Source organism: Stegastes partitus, unplaced genomic scaffold, assembly GCF_000690725.1.
Source record: "Stegastes partitus isolate 25-593 unplaced genomic scaffold, Stegastes_partitus-1.0.2 Scaffold101, whole genome shotgun sequence".
NCBI lineage: Eukaryota > Metazoa > Chordata > Actinopteri > Pomacentridae > Stegastes > Stegastes partitus.
The window spans coordinates 96,213-98,167 of NW_007577832.1; positions in this window are offsets into that span (position 1 = coordinate 96,213).

A 1,955-nucleotide genomic window follows, 5' to 3' on the forward strand; every position below is an offset into this window, starting at 1 on the left:
GTCTGATTTGTGTGTGTGTGTGGATAGTTATTCTACAAGGACCTCAGCCCACATAGCTGCCATTCCTTCAAATACTTGTCTTTCTCTCTTTCCATCAGGGCATTTCGCATAACTTCTATCGATGCTTTAATGCAACCGAAATACTGCACCTCCGCTGTGTGAGACGTTCTCAAAAGCTTCGCTAATGAACTCACTCCCTCCATAGATTTGTCACTATGCCAGGTTATGTGTGAGCTGACCTCAGATGACGGAGCGTCCCGTTTGCAACGTGCAGTAAATACCTTTCATTTGTCTCATTCCTTTTACTGGAGGCCCACATTTTTTTGTCTCATTGTTAAACAAAACACAACCTCAGATTGTTTTTATTTTTTGTTGTCAGAAATAGCAGCTTTACAGGAGTGAACGTGTAAGTTTAACAATGTGCTGAAGTGAAAACAGGCTTGTGCAGGTTTCTCAGTCAGAAAAGATTTACATCTGTCATGACAAGCCTGCCTTCACCTTAAGTCAGCTGGGATAGGCTCCAGCCCCCTGCGAGGGCTGCAGGGTGGAGCAGTGGTTAGCACTGTTGCCTCGCAGAAAGAAGGTCGCCGGTGAGGACTGGCGACCTGTCCAGGGTGTTCCCTGCCTTCGCCTTAAGTCAGCTGGGATAGACTCCAGTCCACCCGGTGAGGATTAAGCGGTGTATAGATAATGGATGGATGGATGGATGACAAGTGGCTGTTTTACTCCAAGACTATGCAAGAATTTGCTTTAAAAATACAAAAACAACACCCATATGTGCCTAGTTTCAGAAGGAATGTGGGGTTTTTTTGCTAGCTGAAAGGAAAAAATTGACCCGAAACTCCCACCCAAGCGAGGAAACTCAAAACACAGCAATCGCAAAAGAAAAAACCACTTGGATCTTCCAGAGAAATCACAAATTGATAAGTAATCAATCATCCGTCAACACACTGACTTTGACAGCGAGCTAGAATGTCTCCACAACGTTGCCTAACATTACCTGCAAGCTGTTTTCAAGAAAACATAACGGCGCGTTTGAAGAACATTTCACAGATATGTATCGGTTCAAATAAGGTCAGCGTACAGTTAGAATAAAAAACACAGACGGGGACATTCAGAGGATGTTGTCAGGGCCGCAGATTCTTTTACTCGATAAGAAAGGAAGCGCATTTTCAAACCAACGTTAGGAAAAATGTTCTCAAGATGTTATCAAGGCGTCAGATAGCAGGTGTTTGCTGTAATGTGATATCAATATAAACCAAGATGGAACACTTTGCGTGCGGCGTTCTGAAGATGTTGTCGAGTGTTTTTCATGAATTCTCAGTGTGATGTTTGTGAAACTTTTTCAGAACGTTAGGGCACAACGGTCATGAAACATTTTTATAATGTCGTTAGAGAACATTGTCCTACCTTTAAGAACATTTTATAACAAAAAAAAAAACCATAAACATCCCGCTGAAAACTTTCCTAGAACTTTTCACTTTCTCTTCAGTCGTTGTGCTTTCAGGAGGACAATTGGAACTGTTTTATAATTTTCTTCGTGTCAATAAATCACATGAAATGACCCAAAGCAGTCATATTTTAGTCCATGTTTAATACACGATGATTTGTTTTCTGTGTGTGGCTCATTCAGCCTCAAACTTTATCCTTAAAGCATAAATGACAAGTCGCAAAGTCTTCATTTTATTTATTTGAACTATTTTTAAGCTGTGGTTTTATGAAAAGGTTTGCCTGTTGGAAGTAAATGCTCCATTTGTGAAGGATGATTTTGTGCTCGTGGCTAAGTGCATCTAAGGACTCAAAGAAAATGACATTGCCCTTGGAAATATTTTTGAGCTTTTATGACATAATTGGACACGCAAACGTTTGATCTCAAAGTCGTGTCTGTAAAGCTGATGTACTTGAATGCCACAACGAGGAAAATAAAAAAAATGTCATTAATTGTTGGTCAGAAA